The following is a 26,167-nucleotide window of genomic DNA, read 5'->3' on the forward strand; positions in this document are numbered from 1 at the left end:
CGTCTTGTTATTCCACTCTGACCTCCACGTCTTTTGTAAGGGGCAATAAAAGCGTCTTGTTATTCCACTCTGACCTCCACGTCTCTTCTGAGGGGCATTAAAAGCGTCTTGTTATACCACTCTGACCTCCACTTCTCTTGTAAGGGGCATTAAAAGCATCTTGTTATACCACTCTGACCTCCACGTCTCTTGTAAGGGGCATGAAAAGCGTCTTGTTATACCACTCTGACCTCAACGTCTCTTCTGAGGGGCATTAAAAGCGTCTTGTTATACCACTCTGACCTCCAAGTCTCTTCTGAGGGGCATTAAAAGCGTCTTGTTATAACAATCTGACCTCCACGTCTCTTCTGAGGGGCATTAAACGCGTCTTGTTATACCACTCTGACCTCCACGTCTCTTGTAAGGGGCATTAAAAGAATCTTGTTATACCACTCTGACCTCCACGTCTCTTGTAAGGGGCATTAAAAGCGTCTTGTTATACCACTCTGACCTATACGTCTCTTGTAAGGGGCATTAAAAGCGTCTTGTTATACCACTCTGACCTCCACGTCTCTTGTAAGGGGCATTAAAAGCGTCTTGTTATACCACTCTGACCTCCACGTCTCTTGTAAGGGGCATTAAAAATGTCTTGTTATACCACTCTGACCTCCACGTCTCTTCTGAGTGGCATTAAAAGCGTCTTGTTATACCTCTCTGACCTCCACGTCTCTTGTAAGGGGCATTAAAATCATCTTTTTATACCACTCTGACCTCCACGTCTCTTGTAAGGGGCATTAAAATCGTCTTGTTATACCACTCTGACCTCCACGTCTCTTGTAAGGGGCATTAAAAGCATCTTGTTATACCACTCTGACCTCTATGTCTCTTCTGAGGGGCATTAAAAGCGTCTTGTTATTCCACTCTGACCTCCACGTCTCTTGTAAGGGGCATTAAAAGCGTCTTGTTATACCACTCTGACCTCCACGTCTCTTGTAAGGGGCATTAAAAGCGTCTTGTTATGCCACTCTGACCTCCAAGTCTCTTCTGAGGGGCATTAAAAGCGTCTTGTTATACCACTCTGACCTCCACGTCTCTTGTAAGGGGCATTAAAAGAATCTTGTTATACCACTCTGACCTCCACGTCTCTTGTAAGGGGCATTAAAAGCTTCTTGTTATACCACTCTGCCCTATACGTCTCTTGTAAGGGGCATTAAAAGCGTCTTGTTATACCACTCTGACCTCCACGTCTCTTCTGGGGGGTATTAAAAGTGTCTTGTTATACCACTCTGACCTCCACATCTCTTGTAAGGGGCATTAAAAGAGACTTGTATACCACTCTGACTTCCACGTCTCTTGTAAGGGGCTTTAAAAGTGACTTGCTATACCACTCTGACAACCACGTCTCTTGTAAGGGGCATTAAAAGCTTCTTGTTATACCACTCTGACCTCCACGTCTCTTGTAAGAAGCATTAAAAGCGTCTTGTTATACCACTCTGACCTCCACGTCTCTTCGGAGGTGCATTAAAAGCATCTTGTTTTACCACTCTGACCTCCACGTCTCTTGTAAGGGGCATTAAAAGCGTCTTTTTATACAACTCTGACCTCCACGTCTCTTGGAAGGGGCATTAAAAGCATCTTTTTATACCACTCTGACCTCCACGTCTCTTGTAAGGGGCATTAAAAGCATCTTGTTATACCACTCTGACCTCCATGTCTCTTCTGAGGGGCATTAAAAGCATCTTGTTATTCCACTCTGACCTCCACGTCTCTTGTAAGGGGCAATAAAAGCGTCTTGTTATTCCACTCTGACCTCCACGTCTCTTCTGAGGGGCATTAAAAGCGTCTTGTTATACCACTCTGACTTCCACGTCTCTTGTAAGGGGCATTAAAAGCATCTTGTTATACCACTCTGACCTCCACGTCTCTTGTAAGGGGCATGAAAAGCGTCTTGTTATACCACTCTGACCTCAACGTCTCTTCTGAGGGGCATTAAAAGTGTCTTGTTATACCACTCTGACCTCCACGTCTCTTCTGAGGGGCATTAAAAGCGTCTTGTTATACCACTCTGACCTCCAGGTCTCTTGTAAGGGGCATTAAAAGCGTCTTGTTATACCACTCTGACCTCAACGTCTCTTCTGAGGGGCATTAAAAGCTTCTTGTTATACCACTCTGACCTCCAGGTCTCTTGTAAGGGGCATTAAAAGCATCTTGTTATGCCACTCTGACCACCAAGTCTCTTCTGAGGGGCATTTAAAGCGTCTTGTTATTCCACTCTGACCTCCACGTCTCTTGTAAGGGGCAATAAAAGCGTCTTGTTATTCCACTCTGACTTCCACGTCTCTTCTGAGGGGCATTAAAAGCGTCTTGTTATACCACTCTGACCTCCACTTCTCTTGTAAGGGGCATTAAAAGCATCTTGTTATACCACTCTGACCTCCACGTCTCTTGTAAGGGGCATGAAAAGCGTCTTGTTATACCACTCTGACCTCAACGTCTCTTTTGAGGGACATTAAAAGCGTCTTGTTATACCACTCTGACCTCCACGTCTCTTCTGAGGGGCATTAAAAGCGTCTTGTTATACCACTCTGACCTCCAGGTCTCTTGTAAGGGGCATTAAAAGCGTCTTGTTATACCACTCTGACCTCAACGTCTCTTCTGAGAGGCATTAAAAGCGTCTTGTTATACCACTCTGACCTCCAGGTCTCTTGTAAGGGGCATTAAAAGCGTCTTTTTATGCCACTCTGACCTCCAAGTCTCTTCTGAGGGGCATTAAAAGCGTCTTGTTATAACACTCTGACCTCCACGTCTCTTCTGAGGGGCATTAAACGCGTCTTGTTATACCACTCTGACCTCCACGTCTCTTGTAAGGGGCATTAAAAGAATCTTGTTATACCACTCTGACCTCCACGTCTCTTGTAAGGGGCATTAAAAGCGTCTTGTTATACCACTCTGACCTATACGTCTCTTGTAAAAGGCATTAAAAGCGTCTTGTTATACCACTCTGACCTCCACGTCTCTTGTAAGGGGCATTAAAAGTGTCTTGTTATACCACTCTGACCTCCATGTCTCTTCTAAAGGAGTATTAAAAGCATCTTGTTATACCACTCTGACCTCCACATCTCTTGCAAGGGGCATTAAAAGAGTCTTGTATACCACTCTGACTTCCACGTCTCTTGTAAGGGGATTTAAAAGCCTCTTGTTATACAACTCTGACAACCACGTCTCTTTTAAAGGGCATTAAAAGCGTCTTGTTATACCACTCTGACCTCCACGTCTCTTCTGAGGTGCATTAAAAGCATCTTGTTTTACCACTCTGACCTCCGCGTCTCTTCTGAGGGGCATTAAAAGCGTCTTGTTATACCACTCTGACCTCCACGTCTCTTGTAAAGGGCATTAAAAGCGTCTTGTTATACCACTCTGACCTCCACGTCTCTTCTGAGGGTCATTAAAAGCATCTTGTTATACCATTCTGACCTCCACTTCTCTTGTAAGGGGCATTAAAAGCATCTTGTTATACCACTCTGACCTCCACATCTCTTGTAAGGGGCATTATAAGCTTCTTGTTATACCACCCTGACCTCCACGTCTCTTGTAAGGGGCATTAAAAGAATCTTGTTATACCACTCTGACCTCCACGTCTCTTGTAAGGGGCATTAAAAGCGTTTTGTTATACCACTCTGCCCTATACGTCTCTTGTAAGGGGCATTAAAAGCGTCTTGTTATACCACTCTGACCTCCACGTCTCTAGTAAGGGGCATTAAAAGTGTCTTGTTATACCACTCTGACCTCCACGTCTCTTCTGAGGGGTATTAAAAGTGTCTTGTTATACCACTCTGACCTCCACGTCTCTTCTGAGGTGCATTAAAAGCATCTTGTTTTACCACTCTAACCTCCACGTCTCTTGTAAGGGGCATTAAAAGCGTCTTTTTATACAACTCTGACCTCCACGTCTCTTGGAAGGGGCATTAAAAGCATCTTTTTATACCACTCTGACCTCCACGTCTCTTGTAAGGGGCATTAAAAGCATCTTGTAATAACACTCTGACCTCCATGTCTCTTCTGAGGGGCATTAAAAGCGTCTTGTTATTCCACTCTGACCTCCACGTCTCTTGTAAGGGGCAATAAAAGCGTCTTGTTATTTCACTCTGACCTCCACGTCTCTTCTGAGGGGCATTAAAAGCGTCTTGTTATACCACTCTGACCTCCACGTTTCTTCTAAGGGGAATTAAAAGCATCTTGTTATACCACTCTGACCTCCACGTCTCTTGTAAGGGGCATGAAAAGCGTCTTGTTATACCACTCTGACCTCAACGTCTCTTCTGAGGGGCATTAAAAGCTTCTTGTTATACCACTCTGACCTCCACGTCTCTTCTGAGGGGCATTAAAAGCGTCTTGTTATACCACTCTGACCTCCAGGTCTCTTTTAAGGGGCATTAAAAGCGTCTTGTTATACCACTCTGACCTCAACGTCTCTTCTGAAGGGCATTAAAAGCATCTTGTTATACCACTCTGACCTCCACGTCTCTTGTAAGGGGCATTAAAAGCGTCTTGTTATGCCACTCTGACTTCCAAGTCTCTTCTGAGGGGCATTAAAAGCGTCTTGTTATAACACTCTGACCTCCACGTCTCTTCTGAGGGGCATTAAACGCGTCTTGTTATACCACTCTGACCTCCACGTCTCTTGTAAGCGGCATTAAAAGCTTCTTGTTATACCACTCTGACCTCCACGTCTCTTGTAAGGGGCATTAAAAGAGTCTTGTTATACCACTCTGACCTCCACGTCTCTTCTGAGGTGCATTAAAAGCATCTTGTTTTACCACACTGACCTCCACGTCTCTTGTAAGGTGCATTAAAAGCGTCTTTTTATACAACTCTGACCTCCACGTCTCTTGGAAGGCACATTAAAAGCATCTTTTTATACCACTCTGACCTCCACGTCTCTTGTAAGGGGCATTAAAAGCATCTTGTTATACCACTCTGACCTCCATGTCTCTTCTGAGGGGCATTAAAAGCGTCTTGTTATTCCACTCTGACCTCCACGTCTCTTGTAAGGGGCAATAAAAGCGTCTTGTTATTCCACTCTGACCTCCACGTCTCTTCTGAGGGGCATTAAAAGCATCTTGTTATACCACTCTGACCTCCACGTCTCTTGTAAGGGGCATTAAAAGCATCTTGTTATACGACTCTGTCCTCCACGTCTCTTGTAAGGGGCATGAAAAGCGTCTTGTTATACCACTCTGACCTCAACGTCTCTTCTGAGGGGCATTAAAAGCGTCTTGTTATACCACTCTGACCTCCACGTCTCTTCTGAGGGGCATTAAAAGCGTCTTGTTATACCACTCTGACCTCCAGGTCTCTTGTAAGGGGCATTAAAAGTGTCTTGTTATACCACTCTGACCTCAACGTCTCTTCTGAGGGGCATTAAAAGCTTCTTGTTATACCACTCTGACGTCCAGGTCTCTTGTAAGGGGCATTAAAAGCGTCTTGTTATGCCACTCTGACCACCAAGTCTCTTCTGAGGGGCATTAAAAGCGTCTTGTTATTCCACTCTGACCTCCACGTCTCTTGTAAGGGGCAATAAAAGCGTCTTGTTATACCACTCTGACCTCCACGTCTCTTGTAAGGGGCATTAAAAGAATCTTGTTATACCACTCTGACCTCCACGTCTCTTGTAAGGGGCATTAAAAGCGTCTTGTTATACCACTCTGACCTATACGTCTCTTGTAAGGGGCATTAAAAGCGTCTTGTTATACCACTCTGACCTCCACGTCTCTTGTAAGGGGCATTAAAAGTGTCTTGTTATACAACTCTGACCTCCACGTCTCTTCTAAAGGAGTATTAAAAGCATCTTGTTATACCACTCTGACCTCCACATCTCTTGCAAGGGGCATTAAAAGCGTCTTGTATACCACTCTGACTTCCACGTCTCTTGTAAGGGGATTTAAAAGCCTCTTGTTATACCACTCTGACCACCACGTCTCTTGTAAGGGGCATTAAAAGCGTCTTGTTATACCACTCTGACCTCCACGTCTTTTGTAAAGGGCATTAAAAGCGTCTTGTTATACCACTCTGACCTCCACGTCTCTTCTGAGGGGCATTAAAAGCGTCTTGTTATACCACTCTGACCTCCAGGTCTCTTTTAAGGGGCATTAAAAGCGTCTTGTTATACCACTCTGACCTCAACGTCTCTTCTGAAGGGCATTAAAAGCATCTTGTTATACCACTCTGACCTCCACGTCTCTTGTAAGGGGCATTAAAAGCGTCTTGTTATGCCACTCTGACTTCCAAGTCTCTTCTGAGGGGCATTAAAAGCATCTTGTTATAACACTCTGACCTCCACGTCTCTTCTGAGGGGCATTAAACGCGTCTTGTTATACCACTCTGACCTCCACGTCTCTTGTAAGCGGCATTAAAAGCTTCTTATTATACCACTCTGACCTCCACGTCTCTTGTAAGGGGCATTAAAAGAGTCTTGTTATACCACTCTGACCTCCACGTCTCTTCTGAGGTGCATTAAAAGCATCTTGTTTTACCACACTGACCTCCACGTCTCTTGTAAGGTGCATTAAAAGCGTCTTTTTATACAACTCTGACCTCCACGTCTCTTGGAAGGGGCATTAAAAGCATCTTTTTATACCACTTTGACCTCCACGTCTCTTGTAAGGGGCATTAAAAGCATCTTGTTATACCACTCTGACCTCCATGTCTCTTCTGAGGGGCATTAAAAGCGTCTTGTTATTCCAATCTGACCTCCACGTCTCTTGTAAGGGGCAATAAAAGCGTCTTGTTATTCCACTCTGACCTCCACGTCTCTTCTGAGGGGCATTAAAAGCATCTTGTTATACCACTCTGACCTCCACGTCTCTTGTAAGGGGCATTAAAAGCATCTTGTTATACGACTCTGTCCTCCACGTCTCTTGTAAGGGGCAATAAAAGCGTCTTGTTATTCCACTCTGACCTCCACGTCTCTTCTGAGGGGCATTAAAAGCATCTTGTTATACCACTCTGACCTCCACGTCTCTTGTAAGGGGCATTAAAAGCATCTTGTTATACGACTCTGTCCTCCACGTCTCTTGTAAGGGGCATGAAAAGCGTCTTGTTATACCACTCTGACCTCAACGTCTCTTCTGAGGGGCATTAAAAGCATCTTGTTATACCACTCTGACCTCCACGTCTCTTCTGAGGGGCATTAAAAGCGTCTTGTTATACCACTCTGACCTCCACGTCTCTTCTGAGGTGCATTAAAAGCATCTTGTTTTACCACACTGACCTCCACGTCTCTTGTAAGGTGCATTAAAAGCGTCTTTTTATACAACTCTGACCTCCACGTCTCTTGGAAGGGGCATTAAAAGCATCTTTTTATACCACTCTGACCTCCACGTCTCTTGTAAGGGGCATTAAAAGCATCTTGTTATACCACTCTGACCTCCATGTCTCTTCTGAGGGGCATTAAAAGCGTCTTGTTATTCCACTCTGACCTCCACGTCTCTTGTAAGGGGCAATAAAAGCGTCTTGTTATTCCACTCTGACCTCCACGTCTCTTCTGAGGGGCATTAAAAGCATCTTGTTATACCACTCTGACCTCCACGTCTCTTGTAAGGGGCATTAAAAGCATCTTGTTATACGACTCTGTCCTCCACGTCTCTTGTAAGGGGCATGAAAAGCGTCTTGTTATACCACTCTGACCTCAACGTCTCTTCTGAGGGGCATTAAAAGCATCTTGTTATACCACTCTGACCTCCACGTCTCTTCTGAGGGGCATTAAAAGCGTCTTGTTATACCACTCTGACCTCCAGGTCTCTTGTAAGGGGCATTAAAAGCGTCTTGTTATACCACTCTGACCTCAACGTCTCTTCTGAGGGGCATTAAAAGCTTCTTGTTATACCACTCTGACGTCCAGGTCTCTTGTAAGGGGCATTAAAAGCGTCTTGTTATGCCACTCTGACCACCAAGTCTCTTCTGAGGGGCATTAAAAGCGTCTTGTTATTCTACTCTGACCTCCACGTCTCTTGTAAGGGGCAATAAAAGCGTCTTGTTATACCACTCTGACCTCCACGTCTCTTGTAAGGGGCATTAAAAGAATCTTGTTATACCACTCTGACCTCCACGTCTCTTGTAAGGGGCATTAAAAGCTCTTATTATACCACTCTGACCTATACGTCTCTTGTAAGGGGCATTAAAAGCGTCTTGTTATACCACTCTGACCTCCACGTCTCTTGTAAGGGGCATTAAAAGTGTCTTGTTATACCACTCTGACCTCCACGTCTCTTCTAAAGGAGTATTAAAAGCATCTTGTTATACCACTCTGACCTCCACATCTCTTGCAAGGGGCATTAAAAGCGTCTTGTATACCACTCTGACTTCCACGTCTCTTGCAAGGGGATTTAAAAGCCTCTTGTTATACCACTCTGACCACCACGTCTCTTGTAAGGGGCATTAAAAGCGTCTTGTTATACCACTCTGACCTCCACGTCTTTTGTAAAGGGCATTAAAAGCGTCTTGTTATACCACTCTGACCTCCACGTCTCTTCTGAGGTGCATTAAAAGCATCTTGTTTTACCACTCTGACCTCCGCGTCTCTTCTGAGGGGCATTAAAAGCGTCTTGTTATACCACTCTGACCTCCACGTCTCTTGTAAGGGGCATTAAAAGCATCTTGTTATACCACTCTGACCTCCACATCTCTTGTACGGGGCATTATAAGCTTCTTGTTATACCACTCTGACCTCCACGTCTCTTGTAAGGGGCATTAAAAGAATCTTGTTATACCACTCTGACCTCCACGTTTCTTGTAAGGGGCATTAAAAGCGTTTTGTTATACCACTCTGCCCTATACGTCTCTTGTAAGTGGCATTAAAAGCGTCTTGTTATACCACTCTGACCTCCACGTCTCTTCTGAGGGGTATTAAAAGTGTCTTGTTATAACACTCTGACCTCCACGTCTCTTATAAGGGGCATTAAAAGAATCTTGTTATACCACTCTGACCTCCACGTCTCTTGTAAGGGGCATTAAAAGCGTCTTGTTATACCACTCTGACCTATACGTCTCTTGTAAGGGGCATTAAAATCGTCTTGTTATACCACTCTGACCTCCACGTCTCTTGTAAGGGGCATTAAAAGTGTCTTGTTATACCACTCTGACCTCCACGTCTCTTCTAAAGGAGTATTAAAAGCATCTTGTTATACCACTCTGACCTCCACATCTCTTGCAAGGGGCATTAAAAGCGTCTTGTATACCACTCTGACTTCCCCGTCTCTTGTAAGGGGATTTAAAAGCCTCTTGTTATACCACTCTGACCATCACGTCTCTTGTAAGGTGCATTAAAAGCGTCTTGTTATACCACTCTGACCTCCACGTCTTTTGTAAAGGGCATTAAAAGCGTCTTGTTATACCACTCTGACCTCCACGTCTCTTCTGAGGTGCATTAAAAGCATCTTGTTTTACCACTCTGACCTCCGCGTCTCTTCTGAGGGGCATTAAAAGCGTCTTCTTATACCACTCTGACCTTCACGTCTCTTGTAAGGGGCAATAAAAGCGTCTTGTTATTCCACTCTGACCTCCACGTCTCTTCTGAGGGGCATTAAAAGCATCTTGTTATACCACTCTGACCTCCATGTCTCTTCTGAGGGGCATTAAAAGCGTCTTGTTATACCACTCTGACCTCCACGTCTCTTCTGAGGGGCATTAAAAGCGTCTTGTTATACCACTCTGACCTCCATGTCTCTTCTGAGGGGCATGAATAGAGTCTTGTTATACCACTCTGACCTCCACGTCTCTTGTAAGGGGCATTAAAATCATCTTGTTATACCACTCTGACCTCCACGTCTCTTGTAAGGGGCATTAAAAGCGTCTTGTTATACCACTCTGTCCTCCACGTCTCTTGTAAGGGGCATTAAAAATGTCTTGTTATACCACTCTGACCTCCACGTCTCTTCTGAGTGGCATTAAAAGCGTCTTGTTATACCACTCTGACCTCCACGTCTCTTGTAAGGGGCATTAAAAGCGTCTTGTTATACCACTCTGACCTCCACGTCTCTTGTAAGGGGCATTAAAAGCATCCTGTTATACCACTCTGACCTCCATGTCTCTTCTGAGGGGCATTAAAAGCGTCTTGTTATTCCACTCTGACCTCCACGTCTCTTGTAAGGGGCATTAAAAGCGTCTTGTTATACCACTCTGACCTCCACATGTCTTGTAAGGGGCATTAAAAGCAACTTGTATACCACTCTGACTTCCACGTCTCTTGTAAGGGGCATTAAAAGCGTCTTCTTCTACCACTCTGACCTCCAGGTCTCTTGTAAGGGGCATTAAAAGCATCTTGTTATACCACTCTGACCTCTACGTCTCTTCTGAGGGGCATTAAAAGCGTCTTGTTATACCACTATGACCTCCACGTCTCTTGTAAGGGGCATTAAAAGCGTCTTGTTATGCCACTCTGACGTCCAAGTCTCTTCTGAGGGGCATTAAAGCGTCTTGTTATACCACTCTGACCTCCACGTCTCTTGTAAGGGGCATTGAAAGTATCTTGTTATACCACTCTGACCTCCACGTCTCTTGTAAGGGGCATTAAAAGCATCTTGTTATACCACTCTGACCTATACGTCTCTTGTAAGGGGCATTAAAAGCGTCTTGTTCTACCACTCTGACCTCCACGTCTCTTGTAAGGGGCATTAAAAGTGTCTTGTTATACCACTCTGACCTCCATGTCTCTTCTGAGGGGCATTAAAAGCATCTTGTTATACCACTCTGACCTCCACGTCTCTTGTAAGGGGCATTAGAACCGTCTTGTTATACCACTCTGACATCCACGTCTCTTGAAAGGGGCTTTAAAAGCATCTTGTTATACCATTCTGACCACCACGTCTCTTGTAAGGGGCATTAAAAGTGTCTTGTTATACCACTCTGACCTCCGCGTCTCTTGTAAGGGGCATTAAATCGTCTTGTTATACCACTCTGACCTCCACGTCTCTTCTGAGGTGCATTAAAAGCGTCTTGTTATACCACTCTGACCTCCACGTCTCTTGTAAGGGGCATTAAAAGTGTCTTGTTATACCACTCTGACCTCCACGTCTCTTCTGAGCGGCATTAAAAGCGTCTTGTTATACCACTCTGACCTCCACATCTCTTGTACGGGGCATTATAAGCTTCTTGTTATACCACTCTGACCTCCACGTCTCTTGTAAGGGGCATTAAAAGAATCTTGTTATACCACTCTGACCTCCACGTTTCTTGTAAGGGGCATTAAAAGCGTTTTGTTATACCACTCTGCCCTATACGTCTCTTGTAAGTGGCATTAAAAGCGTCTTGTTATACCACTCTGACCTCCACGTCTCTTCTGAGGGGTATTAAAAGTGTCTTGTTATAACACTCTGACCTCCACGTCTCTTATAAGGGGCATTAAAAGAATCTTGTTATACCACTCTGACCTCCACGTCTCTTGTAAGGGGCATTAAAAGCGTCTTGTTATACCACTCTGACCTATACGTCTCTTGTAAGGGGCATTAAAATCGTCTTGTTATACCACTCTGACCTCCACGTCTCTTGTAAGGGGCATTAAAAGTGTCTTGTTATACCACTCTGACCTCCACGTCTCTTCTAAAGGAGTATTAAAAGCATCTTGTTATACCACTCTGACCTCCACATCTCTTGCAAGGGGCATTAAAAGCGTCTTGTATACCACTCTGACTTCCCCGTCTCTTGTAAGGGGATTTAAAAGCCTCTTGTTATACCACTCTGACCATCACGTCTCTTGTAAGGTGCATTAAAAGCGTCTTGTTATACCACTCTGACCTCCACGTCTTTTGTAAAGGGCATTAAAAGCGTCTTGTTATACCACTCTGACCTCCACGTCTCTTCTGAGGTGCATTAAAAGCATCTTGTTTTACCACTCTGACCTCCGCGTCTCTTCTGAGGGGCATTAAAAGCGTCTTCTTATACCACTCTGACCTTCACGTCTCTTGTAAGGGGCAATAAAAGCGTCTTGTTATTCCACTCTGACCTCCACGTCTCTTCTGAGGGGCATTAAAAGCATCTTGTTATACCACTCTGACCTCCATGTCTCTTCTGAGGGGCATTAAAAGCGTCTTGTTATACCACTCTGACCTCCACGTCTCTTCTGAGGGGCATTAAAAGCGTCTTGTTATACCACTCTGACCTCCATGTCTCTTCTGAGGGGCATGAATAGAGTCTTGTTATACCACTCTGACCTCCACGTCTCTTGTAAGGGGCATTAAAATCATCTTGTTATACCACTCTGACCTCCACGTCTCTTGTAAGGGGCATTAAAAGCGTCTTGTTATACCACTCTGTCCTCCACGTCTCTTGTAAGGGGCATTAAAAATGTCTTGTTATACCACTCTGACCTCCACGTCTCTTCTGAGTGGCATTAAAAGCGTCTTGTTATACCACTCTGACCTCCACGTCTCTTGTAAGGGGCATTAAAAGCGTCTTGTTATACCACTCTGACCTCCACGTCTCTTGTAAGGGGCATTAAAAGCATCCTGTTATACCACTCTGACCTCCATGTCTCTTCTGAGGGGCATTAAAAGCGTCTTGTTATTCCACTCTGACCTCCACGTCTCTTGTAAGGGGCATTAAAAGCGTCTTGTTATACCACTCTGACCTCCACATGTCTTGTAAGGGGCATTAAAAGCAACTTGTATACCACTCTGACTTCCACGTCTCTTGTAAGGGGCATTAAAAGCGTCTTCTTCTACCACTCTGACCTCCAGGTCTCTTGTAAGGGGCATTAAAAGCATCTTGTTATACCACTCTGACCTCTACGTCTCTTCTGAGGGGCATTAAAAGCGTCTTGTTATACCACTATGACCTCCACGTCTCTTGTAAGGGGCATTAAAAGCGTCTTGTTATGCCACTCTGACGTCCAAGTCTCTTCTGAGGGGCATTAAAGCGTCTTGTTATACCACTCTGACCTCCACGTCTCTTGTAAGGGGCATTGAAAGTATCTTGTTATACCACTCTGACCTCCACGTCTCTTGTAAGGGGCATTAAAAGCATCTTGTTATACCACTCTGACCTATACGTCTCTTGTAAGGGGCATTAAAAGCGTCTTGTTCTACCACTCTGACCTCCACGTCTCTTGTAAGGGGCATTAAAAGTGTCTTGTTATACCACTCTGACCTCCATGTCTCTTCTGAGGGGCATTAAAAGCATCTTGTTATACCACTCTGACCTCCACGTCTCTTGTAAGGGGCATTAGAACCGTCTTGTTATACCACTCTGACATCCACGTCTCTTGAAAGGGGCTTTAAAAGCATCTTGTTATACCATTCTGACCACCACGTCTCTTGTAAGGGGCATTAAAAGTGTCTTGTTATACCACTCTGACCTCCGCGTCTCTTGTAAGGGGCATTAAATCGTCTTGTTATACCACTCTGACCTCCACGTCTCTTCTGAGGTGCATTAAAAGCGTCTTGTTATACCACTCTGACCTCCACGTCTCTTGTAAGGGGCATTAAAAGTGTCTTGTTATACCACTCTGACCTCCACGTCTCTTCTGAGCGGCATTAAAAGCGTCTTGTTATACCACTCTGACCTCCACGTCTCTAGTAAGGGGCATTAAAAGTGTCTTGTTATACCACTCTGACCTCCACGTCTCTACTGAGGGGTATTAAAAGTGTCTTGTTATAACACTCTGACCTCCACGTCTCTTATAAGGGGCATTAAAAGAATCTTGTTATACCACTCTGACCTCCACGTCTCTTGTAAGGGGCATTAAAAGCGTCTTGTTATACCACTCTGACCTATACGTCTCTTGTAAGGGGCATTAAAATCGTCTTGTTATACCACTCTGACCTCCACGTCTCTTGTAAGGGGCATTAAAAGTGTCTTGTTATACCACTCTGACCTCCACGTCTCTTCTAAAGGAGTATTAAAAGCATCTTGTTATACCACTCTGACCTCCACATCTCTTGCAAGGGGCATTAAAAGCGTCTGGTATACCACTCTGACTTCCACGTCTCTTGTAAGGGGATTTAAAAGCCTCTTGTTATACCACTCTGACCATCACGTCTCTTGTAAGGTGCATTAAAAGCGTCTTGTTATACCACTCTGACCTCCACGTCTTTTGTAAAGGGCATTAAAAGCGTCTTGTTATACCACTCTGACCTCCACGTCTCTTCTGAGGTGCATTAAAAGCATCTTGTTTTACCACTCTGACCTCCGCGTCTCTTCTGAGGGGCATTAAAAGCGTCTTGTTATACCACTCTGACCTCCACGTCTCTTGTAAGGGGCATTAAAAGCATCTTGTTATACCACTCTGACCTCTACATCTCTTGTACGGGGCATTATAACCATCTTGTTATACCACTCTGACCTCCACGTCTCTTGTAAGGGGCATTAAAAGAATCTTGTTATACCACTCTGACCTCCACGTTTCTTGTAAGGGGCATTAAAAGCGTTTTGTTATACCACTCTGCCCTATACGTCTCTTGTAAGTGGCGTTAAAAGCGTCTTGTTATACCACTCTGACCTCCACGTCTCTAGTAAGGGGCATTAAAAGTGTCTTGTTATACCACTCTGACCTCCACGTCTCTTCTGAGGGTTATTAAAAGTGTCTTGTTATACCACTCTGACCTCCACATCTCTTGTAAGGGGCATTAAAAGCGACTTGTATACCACTCTGACTTCCACTTCTCTTGTAAGGGGCTTTAAAAGCGTCTTGTTATACCACTCTGACAACCACGTCTCTTGTAAGGTGCATTAAAAGCGTCTTGTTATACCACTCTGACCTCCACGTCTCTTGTAAGGGGCATTAAAAGCGTCTTGTTATACCACTCTGACCTCCACGTCTCTTCTGAGGTGCATTAAAAGCATCTTGTTTTACCACTCTGACCTCCACATCTCTTGTAAGGGGCATTAAAAGCGTATTTTTATACAACACTGACCTCCACATCTCTTGGAAGGGGCATTAAAAGCATCTTTTAATACCACTCTGACCTCCACGTCTCTTGTAAGGGGCATTAAAAGCATCTTGTTATACCACTCTGACCTCCATGTCTCTTCTGAGGGGCATTAAAAGCGTCTTGTTATTCCACTCTGACCTCCACGTCTCTTGTAAGGGGCAATAAAAGCGTCTTGTTATTCCACTCTGACCTCCACTTCTCTTCTGAGGGGCATTAAAAGCGTCTTGTTATACCACTCTGACCTCCACGTTTCTTGTAAGGGGCATTAAAAGCATCTTGTTATACCACTCTGACCTCCACGTCTCTTGTAAGCGGCATGAAAAGCGTCTTGTTATACCACTCTGACCTCAACGTGTCTTCTGAGGGGCATTAAAAGCGTCTTCTTATACCACTCTGACCTCCACGTCTCTTCTGAGGGGCATTAAAAGCGTCTTGTTATACCACTCTGACCTCCAGGTCTCTTGAAAGGGGCATTAAAAGCGTCTTGTTATACCACTCTGACCTCAACATCTCTTCTGAGGGGCATTAAAAGCGTCTTGTTATACCACTCTGACCTCCACGTCTCTTGTAAGGGGCATTAAAAGCGTCTTGTTATGCAACTCTGACTTCCAAGTCTCTTCTGAGGGGCATTAAAAGCGTCTTGTTTTAACACTCTGACCTCCACGTCTCTTCTGAGGGGCATTAAACGCGTCTTGTTATACCACTCTGACCTCCACGTCTCTTGTAAGGGGCATTAAAAGAATCTTGTTATACCACTCTGACCTCCACGTCTCTTGTAAGGGGCATTAAAAGCGTCTTGTTATACCACTCTGACCTATACGTCTCTTGTAAGGGGCATTAAAAGCGTCTTGTTATACGACTCTGACCTCCACGTCTCTTGTAAGGGGCATTAAAAGTGTCTTGTTATACCACTCTGACCTCCACGTCTCTTCTAAAGGTGTATTAAAAGCGTCTTGTTATACCACTCTGACCTCCACATCTCTTGCAAGGGGCATTAAAAGTGTCTTGTATACCACTCTGACTTCCACGTCTCTTGTAAGGGGATTTAAAAGCCTCTTGTTATACCACTCTGACCACCACGTCTCTTGTAAGGGGCATTAAAAGCGTCTTGTTATACAACTCTGACCTCCACGTCTCTTGTAAAGGGCATTAAAAGCGTCTTGTTATACCACTCTGACCTCCACGTCTCTTCTGAGGTGCATTAAAAGCATCTTGTTTTACCACTCTGACCTCCGCGTCTCTTCTGAGGGGCATTAAAAGCGTCTTGTTATACCACTCTGACCTCCACGTCTCTTGTAAAGGGCATTAAAAGCGTCTTGTTATACCACTCTGACCTCCACGTCTCTTCTGAGGGGCATTAAAAGCATCTTGTTATACCATTCTGACCTCCACTTCTCTTGTAAGGGGCATTAAAAGCGTCTTGTTATACCACTCTGACCTCCACGTCTCTTCTGAGGGGCATTAAAAGCGTCTTGTTATACCACTCTGACCTCCACGTCTCTTGTAAGGGGCATTAAAAGCATCTTGTTATACCACTCTGACCTCCACATCTCTTGTAAGGGGCATTATAAGCTTCTTGTTATACCACTCTGACCTCCACGTCTCTTGTAAGGGGCATTAAAAGAATCTTGTTATACCACTCTGACCTCCACGTCTCTTGTAAGGGGCATTAAAAGCGTTTTGTTATACCACTCTGCCCTATACGTCTCTTGTAAGGGGCATTAAAAGCGTCTTGTTATACCACTCTGACCTCCACGTCTCTAGTAAGGGGCATTAAAAATGTCTTGTTATACCACTCTGACCTCCACGTCTCTTCTGAGGGGTATTAAAAGTGTCTTGTTATACCACTCTGACCTCCACATCTCTTGTAAGGGGCATTAAAAGCGACTTGTATACCACTCTGACTTCCACGTCTCTTGTAAGGGGCTTTAAAAGCGTCTTGTTATACCACTCTGACAACCACGTCTCTTGTAAGGGGCATTAAAAGCGTCTTGTTATACCACTCTGACCTCCACGTCTCTTGTAAGGGGCATTAAAAGCATCTTGTTATACCACTCTGACCTCCACGTCTCTTCTGAGGTGCATTAAAAGCATCTTGTTTTACCACTCTGACCTCCACGTCTCTTGTAAGGGGCATTAAAAGCGTCTTTTTATACAACTCTGACCTCCACGTCTCTTGGAAGGGGCATTAAAAGCATCTTTTTATACCACTCTGACCTCCACGTCTCTTGTAAGGGGCATTAAAAGCATCTTGTTATACCACTCTGACCTCAATGTCTCTTCTGAGGGGCATTAAAAGCGTCTTGTTATTCCACTCTGACCTCCACGTCTCTTGTAAGGGGCAATAAAAGCGTCTTGTTATTCCACTCTGACCTCCACGTCTCTTCTGAGGGGCATTAAAAGCGTCTTGTTATACCACTCTGACCTCCACGTTTCTTGTAAGGGGCATTAAAAGCATCTTGTTATACCACTCTGACCTCCACGTCTCTTGTAAGGGGCATGAAAAGCGTCTTGTTATACCACTCTGACCTCAACATCTCTTCTGAGGGGCATTAATAGCGTCTTGTTATACCACTCTAACCTCCACGTCTCTTCTGAGGGGCATTAAAAGCGTCTTGTTATACCACTCTGACCTCCAGGTCTCTTGAAAGGGGCATTAAAAGCGTCTTGTTATACCACTCTGACCTCAACGTCTCTTCTGAGGGGCATTAAAAGCGTCTTGTTATACCACTCTGACCTCCACGTCTCTTGTAAGGGGCATTAAAAGCGTCTTGTTATGCCACTCTGACTTCCAAGTCTCTTCTGAGGGGCATTAAAAGCGTCTTGTTATAACACTCTGACCTCCACGTCTCTTCTGAGGGGCATTAAACGCGTCTTGTTATACCACTCTGACCTCCACGTCTCTTGTAAGGGGCATTAAAAGAATCTTGTTATACCACTCTGACCTCCACGTCTCTTGTAAGGGGCATTAAAAGCATCTTGTTATACCACTCTGACCTCCACGTCTCTTCTGAGGGGTATTAAAAGTGTCTTGTTATACCACTCTGACCTCCACATGTCTTGTAAGGGGCATTAAAAGCAACTTGTATACCACTCTGACTTCCACGTCTCTTGTAAGGGGCATTAAAAGCGTCTTCTTCTACCACTCTGACCTCCAGGTCTCTTGTAAGGGGCATTAAAAGCATCTTGTTATACCACTCTGACCTCTACGTCTCTTCTGAGGGGCATTAAAAGCGTCTTGTTATACCACTATGACCTCCACGTCTCTTGTAAGGGGCATTAAAAGCGTCTTGTTATGCCACTCTGACGTCCAAGTCTCTTCTGAGGGGCATTAAAGCGTCTTGTTATACCACTCTGACCTCCACGTCTCTTGTAAGGGGCATTAAAAGTATCTTGTTATACCACTCTGACCTCCACGTCTCTTGTAAGGGGCATTAAAAGCATCTTGTTATACCACAATGACCTATACGTCTCTTGTAAGGGGCATTAAAAGCGTCTTGTTCTACCACTCTGACCTCCACGTCTCTTGTAAGGGGCATTAAAAGTGTCTTGTTATACCACTCTGACCTCCATGTCTCTTCTGAGGGGCATTAAAAGCATCTTGTTATACCACTCTGACCTCCACGTCTCTTGTAAGGGGCATTAGAAGCGTCTTGTTATACCACTCTGACATCCACGTCTCTTGAAAGGGGCTTTAAAAGCATCTTGTTATACCATTCTGACCACCACGTCTCTTGTAAGGGGCATTAAAAGTGTCTTGTTATACCACTCTGACCTCCACGTCTCTTGTAAGGGGCATTAAATCGTCTTGTTATACCACTCTGACCTCCACGTCTCTTCTGAGGTGCATTAAAAGCGTCTTGTTATACCACTCTGACCTCCACGTCTCTTGTAAGGGGCATTAAAAGTGTCTTGTTATACCACTCTGACCTCCACGTCTCTTCTGAGCGGCATTAAAAGCGTCTTGTTATACCACTCTGACCTCCACGTCTCTTGTAAGGGGCATTAAAAGCGTCTTGTTATACCACTCTTACCTCCACGTCTCTTGAAAGGGGCATTAAAAGCGACTTCTCATACCACTCTGACCTCAATGTCTCTTCTGAGGGGCATTAAAAGCGTCTTGTTATACCACTCTGACCTCCACGTCTCTTGTAAGGGGCATTAAAAGTGACTTCTCATACCACTCTGACCTCAATGTCTCTTCTGAGGGGCATTAAAAGCGTCTTGTTATACCACTCTGACCTCCACGTCTCTTGTATGGGGCATTAAAAGCATCTTGTTATACCACTCTGACCTCCACGTCTCTTGTAAGGGGCATTAAAAGCGTCTTGTTATACCACTCTGACCTCCACGTCTCTTGTAAGGGGCATTAAAAATGTATTGTTATACCACTCTGACCTCCACGTCTCTTCTGAGTGGCATTAAAAGAGTCTTGTTATACCACTCTGACCTCCACGTCTCTTGTAAGGGGCATTAAAAGCTTCTTTTTATACAACTCTGACCTCCACGTCTCTTGTAAGGGGCATTAAAAGCGTCTTTTTATACCACTCTGACCTCCACGTCTCTTGTAAGGGGCATTAAAAGCATCTTGTTATACAACTCTGACCTCCATGTCTCTTCTGAGGGGCATTAAAAGCGTCTTGTTATTCCACTCTGACCTCCATGTCTCTTGTAAGGGGCAATAAAAGCGTCTTGTTATTCCACTCTGACCTCCACGTCTCTTCTGAGGGGCATTAAAAGCATCTTGTTATACCACTCTGACCTCCATGTCTCTTCTGAGGGGCATGAATAGAGTCTTGTTATACCACTCTGATCTCCACGTCTCTTGTAAGGGGCATTAAAATCATCTTGTTATACCACTCTGACCTCCACGTCTCTTGTAAGGGGCATTAAAAGCGTCTTGTTATACCACTCTGTCCTCCACGTCTCTTGTAAGGGGCATTAAAAATGTCTTGTTATACCACTCTGACCTCCACGTCTCTTCTGAGTGGCATTAAAAGCGTCTTGTTATACCACTCTGACCTCCACGTCTCTTGTAAGGGGCATTAAAAGCGTCTTGTTATACCACTCTGACCTCCACGTCTCTTGTAAGGGGCATTAAAAGCATCTTGTTATACCACTCTGACCTCCATGTCTCTTCTGAGGGGCATTAAAAGCGTCTTGTTATTCCACTCTGACCTCCACGTCTCTTGTAAGGGGCATTAAAAGCGTCTTGTTATACCACTCTGACCTCCACATGTCTTGTAAGGGGCATTAAAAGCAACTTGTATACCACTCTGACTTCCACGTCTCTTGTAAGGGGCATTAAAAGCGTCTTCTTCTACCACTCTGACCTCCAGGTCTCTTGTAAGGGGCATTAAAAGCATCTTGTTATACCACTCTGACCTCTACGTCTCTTCTGAGGGGCATTAAAAGCGTCTTGTTATACCACTATGACCTCCACGTCTCTTGTAAGGGGCATTAAAAGCGTCTTGTTATGCCACTCTGACGTCCAAGTCTCTTCTGAGGGGCATTAAAGCGTCTTGTTATACCACTCTGACCTCCACGTCTCTTGTAAGGGGCATTAAAAATGTCTTGTTATACCACTCTGACCTCCACGTCTCTTCTGAGTGGCATTAAAAGAGTCTTGTTATACCACTCTGACCTCCACGTCTCTTGTAAGGGGCATTAAAAGCGTCTTTTTATACAACTCTGACCTCCATGTCTCTTGTAATGGGCATTAAAAGCGTCTTTTTATACCACTCTGACCTCCACGTCTCTTGTAAGGGGCATTAAAAGCATCTTGTTATACAACTCTGACCTCCATGTCTCTTCTGAGGGGCATTAAAAGCGTCTTGTTATTCCACTCTGACCTCCACGTCTCTTGTAAGGGGCAATAAAAGCGTCTTGTTATTCCACTCTGACCTCCACGTCTCTTCTGAGGGGCATTAAAAGCATCTTGTTATACCACTCTGACCTCCATGTCTCTTCTGAGGGGCATTAAAAGCGTCTTGTTATACCACTCTGACCTCCACGTCTCTTCTGAGGGGCATTAAAAGCGTCTTGTTATACCACTCTGACCTCCATGTCTCTTCTGAGGGGCATGAATAGAGTCTTGTTATACCACTCTGACCTCCACGTCTCTTGTAAGGGGCATTAAAATCATCTTGTTATACCACTCTGACCTCCACGTCTCTTGTAAGGGGCATTAAAAGCGTCTTGTTATACCACTCTGTCCTCCATGTCTCTTGTAAGGGGCATTAAAAATGTCTTGTTATACCACTCTGACCTCCACGTCTCTTCTGAGTGGCATTAAAAGCGTCTTGTTATACCACTCTGACCTCCACGTCTCTTGTAAGGGGCATTAAAAGCGTCTTGTTATACCACTCTGACCTCCACGTCTCTTGTAAGGGGCATTAAAAGCATCTTGTTATACCACTCTGACCTCCATGTCTCTTCTGAGGGGCATTAAAAGCGTCTTGTTATTCCACTCTGACCTCCACGTCTCTTGTAAGGGGCATTAAAAGCGTCTTGTTATACCACTCTGACCTCCACGTCTCTTCTGAGGGGCATTAAAAGCATCTTGTAATTCCACTCTGACCTCCACGTCTCTTGTAAGGGGCATTAAAAGCATTTTGTTATACCACTCTGACCTCCACGTCTCTTGTAAGGGGCATGAAAAGCGTCTTGTTATACCACTCTGACCTCCAGGTCTCTTGTAAGGGGCATTAAAAGCGTCTTGTTATACCACTCTGACCTCCAGGTCTCTTCTGAGGGGCATTAAAAGCGTCTTGTTATACCACTCTGACCTCCACGTCTCTTGTAAGGGGCATTAAAAGCGTCTTGTTATACCACTCTGACCTCCACGTTTCTTGTAAGGGGCATTAAAAGCATCTTGTTATACCACTCTGACCTCCACATCTCTTGTAAGGGGCATGAAAAGCGTCTTGTTATACCACTCTGACCTCAACATCTCTTCTGAGGGGCATTAAAAGCGTCTTGTTATACCACTCTGACCTCCACGTCTCTTCTCAGGGGCATTAAAAGCGTCTTGTTATACCACTCTGACCTCCAGGTCTCTTGTAAGGGGCATTAAAAGCGTCTTGTTATACCACTCTGACCTCAACGTCTCTTCTGAGGGGCATTAAAAGCGTCTTGTTATACCACTCTGACCTCCACGTCTCTTGTAAGGGGCATTAAAAGCGTCTTGTTATGCCACTCTGACTTCCAAGTCTCTTCTGAGGGGCATTAAAAGCGTCTTGTTATAACACTCTGACCTCCACGTCTCTTCTGAGGGGCATTAAACGCATCTTGTTATACCACTCTGACCTCCACGTCTCTTGTAAGGGTCATTAAAAGAATCTTGTTATACCACTCTGACCTATACGTCTCTTGTAAGGGGCATTAAAAGCGTCTTGTTATACGACTCTGACCTCCACGTCTCTTGTAAGGGGCATTAAAAGTGTCTTGTTATACCACTCTGACCTCCACGTCTCTTCTAAGGGTGTATTAAAAGTGTCTTGTTATACCACTCTGACCTCCACATCTCTTGCAAGGGGCATTAAAAGCGTCTTGTATACCACTCTGACTTCCACGTCTCTTGTAAGGGGATTTAAAAGCCTCTTGTTAAACCACTCTGACCACCACGTCTCTTGTAAGGGGCATTAAAAGCGTCTTGTTATACCACTCTGACCTCCACGTCTCTTGTAAAGGGCATTAAAAGCATCTTGTTATACCACTCTGACCTCCACGTCTCTTCTGAGGGGCATTAAAAGCATCTTGTTATACCATTCTGACCTCCACTTCTCTTGTAAGGGGCATTAAAAGATTCTTGTTATACCACTCTGACCTCCACGTCTCTTGTAAGGGGCATTAAAAGCGTTTTCTTATACCACTCTGCCCTATACGTCTCTTGTAAGGGGCATTAAAAGCGTCTTGTTATACCACTCTGACCTCCACGTCTCTAGTAAGGGGCATTAAAAGTGTCTTGTTATACCACTCTGACCTCCACGTCTCTTCTGAGGGGTATTAAAAGTGTCTTGTTATACCACTCTGACCTCCACATGTCTTGTAAGGGGCATTAAAAGTGACTTGTATACCACTCTCACTTCCACGTCTCTTGTAAGGGGCTTTAAAACCGTCTTGTTATACCACTCTGACAACCACGTCTCTTGTAAGGGGCATTAAAAGCGTCTTGTTATACCACTCTGACCTCCACGTCTCTTCTGAGGTGCATTAAAAGCATCTTGTTTTACCACTCTGACCTCCACGTCTCTTGTAAAGGGCATTAAAAGCGTCTTTTTATACAACTCTGACCTCCACGTCTCTTGGAAGGGGCATTATAAGCATCTTTTTATACAACTCTGACCTCCACGTCTCTTGTAAGGGGCATTAAAAGCATCTTGTTATACCACTCTGACCTCAATGTCTCTTCTGAGGGGCATTAAAAGCGTCTTGTTATTCCACTCTGACCTCCACGTCTCTTGTAAGGGGCAATAAAAGCGTCTTGTTATTCCACTCTGACCTCCACGTCTCTTCTGAGGGGCATTAAAAGTGTCTTGTTATACCACTCTGACCTCCACGTTTCTTGTAAGGGGCATTAAAAGCATCTTGTTATACCACTCTAACCTCCACGTCTCTTGTAAGGGGCATGAAAAGCGTCTTGTTATACCACTCTGACCTCAACGTCTCTTCTGAGGGGCATTAAAAGCGTCTTGATATACCACTCTGACCTCCACATCTCTTCTGAGGGGCATTAAAAGCGTCTTGTTATACCACTCTGACCTCCACGTCTCTTGTAAAGGGCATTAAAAGCATCTTGTTATACCACTCTGACCTCCACGTCTCTTCTGAGGGGAATTAAAAGCGTCTTGTTATACCACTCTGACCTCCACTTCTCTTGCAAGGGGCATTAAAAGCGTCTTGTTATACCACTCTGACCTCCACGTCTCTTCTGAGGGGCATTAAAAGCGTCTTGTTATACCACTCTGACCTCCACGTCTCTTGTAAGGGGCATTAAAAGCATCTTGTTATACCACTCTGACCTCCACATCTCTTGTAAGGGGCATTATAAGCTTCTTGTTTTACCACTCTGACCTCCACGTCTCTTGTAAGGGGCATTAAAAGCATCTTGTTATACCACTCTGACCTCCATGTCTCTTCTGAGGGGCATTAAAAGCGTCTTGTTATACCACTCTGACCTCCACGTCTCTTCTGAGGGGCATTAAAAGCGTCTTGTTATACCACTCTGACCTCCATGTCTCTTCTGAGGGGCATTAAAAGAGTCTTGTTATACCACTCTGACCTCCACGTCTCTTTTAAGGGGCATTAAAAGCATCATGTTATACCACTCTGACCTCCACGTCTCTTGTAAGGGGCATTAAAAGCATCTTGTTATACCACTCTGACCTCCACGTCTCTTGTAAGGGGCATTAAAAATGTCTTGTTATACCACTCTGACCTCCACGTCTCTTCTGAGTGGCATTAAAAGCGTCTTGTTATACCACTCTGACCTCCACGTCTCTTGTAAGGGGCATTAAAAGCGTCTTGTTATACCACTCTGACCTCCACGTCTCTTGTAAGGGGCATTGAAAGCATCTTGTTATACCACTCTGACCTCCATGTCTCTTCTGAGGGGCATTAAAAGCGCCTTGTTATTCCACTCTGACCTCCACGTCTCTTGTAAGGGCCATTAAAAGCGTCTTGTTATACCACTCTGACCTCCACGTCTCTTCTGAGGGGCATTAAAAGCATCTTGTAATTCCACTCTGACCTCCACGTCTCTTGTAAGGGGCATTAAAAGCATTTTGTTATACCACTCTGTCCTCCACGTCTCTTGTAAGGGGCATGAAAAGCGTCTTCTTCTACCACTCTGACCTCCAGGTCTCTTGTAAGGGGCATTAAAAGCATCTTGTTATACCACTCTGACCTCTACGTCTCTTCTAAGGGGCATTAAAAGCGTCTTGTTATGCCACTCTGACCTCCAAGTCTCTTCTGAGGGGCATTAAAAGCGTCTTGTTATACCACTCTGACCTCCACGTCTCTTGTAAGGGGCATTAAAAGTATCTTGTTATACCACTCTGACCTCCACGTCTCTTGTAAGGGGCATTAAAAGCATCTTGTTATACCACTCTGACCTATACGTCTCTTGTAAGGGGCATTAAAAGCGTTTTGTTATACCAATCTGACTTCCACGTCTCTTGTAAGGGGCATTAAAAGTGTCTTGTTATACCACTCTGACCTCCACGTCTCTTCTGAGGGGCCTTAAAAGCATCTTGTTATACCACTCTGACCTCCACGTCTCTTGTAAGGGGCATTAGAAGCATCTTGTTATACCACTCTGACCTCCACGTCTCTTCTGAGGGGCATTAAAAGCGTCTTGTTATACCACTCTGACATCCACGTCTCTTGAAAGGGGCTTTAAAAGCATCTTGTTATACCATTCTGACCACCACGTCTCTTGTAAGGGGCATTAAAAGTGTCTTGTTATACCACTCTGACCTCCACGTCTCTTGTAAGGGGCATTAAATCGTCTTGTTATAATACTCTGACCTCCACGTCTCTTCTGAGGTGCATTAAAAGCGTCTTGTTATACCACTCTGACCTCCACGTCTCTTGTAAGGGGCATTAAAAGTGTCTTGTTATACCACTCTGACCTCCACGTCTCTTCTGAGCGGCATTAAAAGCGTCTTGTTATACCACTCTGACCTCCACGTCTCTTGTAAGGGGCATTAAAAGCGTCTTGTTATACCACTCTTACCTCCACGTCTCTTGAAAGGGGCATTAAAAGCGACTTATTATACCACTCTGACCTCAATGTCTCTTCTGAGGGGTATTAAAAGCGTCTTGTTATACCACTCTGACCTCCAAGTCTCTTGTAAGGGGCATTAAAAGCGTCTTGTTATACCACTCTGACCTCCACGTCTCTTCTGAGGGGCATTAAAAGCGTCTTGTTATACCACTCTGACCTCCACGTCTCTTGTAAGGGGCATTAAAAGCATCTTGTTATACCACTCTGACCTCCACATCTCTTGTAAGGGGCATTATAAGCTTCTTGTTATACCCCTCTGACCTCCACGTCTCTTGTAAGGGGCATTAAAAGCATCTTGTTATACCACTCTGACCTCCATGTCTCTTCTGAGGGGCATTAAAAGCGTCTTGTTATACCACTCTGACCTCCATGTCTCTTCTGAGGGGCATTAAAAGCGTCTTGTTATACCACTCTGACCTCCATGTCTCTTCTGAGGGGCATTAAAAGAGTCTTGTTATACCACTCTGACCTCCAC

Source organism: Phyllobates terribilis, unplaced genomic scaffold (assembly GCF_046119375.1).
Source record: "Phyllobates terribilis strain yellow unplaced genomic scaffold, ASM4611937v1 Scaffold_4__5_contigs__length_816908805, whole genome shotgun sequence".
NCBI classification, from domain to species: Eukaryota; Metazoa; Chordata; class Amphibia; order Anura; family Dendrobatidae; genus Phyllobates; species Phyllobates terribilis.